This window comes from Penaeus monodon, chromosome 24 (assembly GCF_015228065.2).
Source record: "Penaeus monodon isolate SGIC_2016 chromosome 24, NSTDA_Pmon_1, whole genome shotgun sequence".
NCBI lineage: Eukaryota > Metazoa > Arthropoda > Malacostraca > Decapoda > Penaeidae > Penaeus > Penaeus monodon.
In genome coordinates this window covers 35,911,061-35,911,352 of record NC_051409.1, presented here as the reverse complement: position 1 = coordinate 35,911,352, position 292 = coordinate 35,911,061, and positions in this window count along the sequence as shown.

The following is a 292-nucleotide window of genomic DNA, read 5'->3' as shown; positions in this document are numbered from 1 at the left end:
TACCTGTGAATTTGTATTAATAATGAAATGTAGAGCTTATTTTCTATACGCTTGTTTTCAGCCCAGATAGATGAAGATCCCCACAGTTAATATGCTCCTACACACACTGTATCGATATGTTATATGGTGATATAATAAAAATACGACATGTGTGTTGTTTTATTTAAAATATTTATCTTATGGTATTGATGATAATAAGAACTTTAATGATTAATGATTTACCCAAAATCCAATTTATTTGCGATAGGAAACATAAAACTAAAAATGACGATAACAAGAGCAATATTGATGG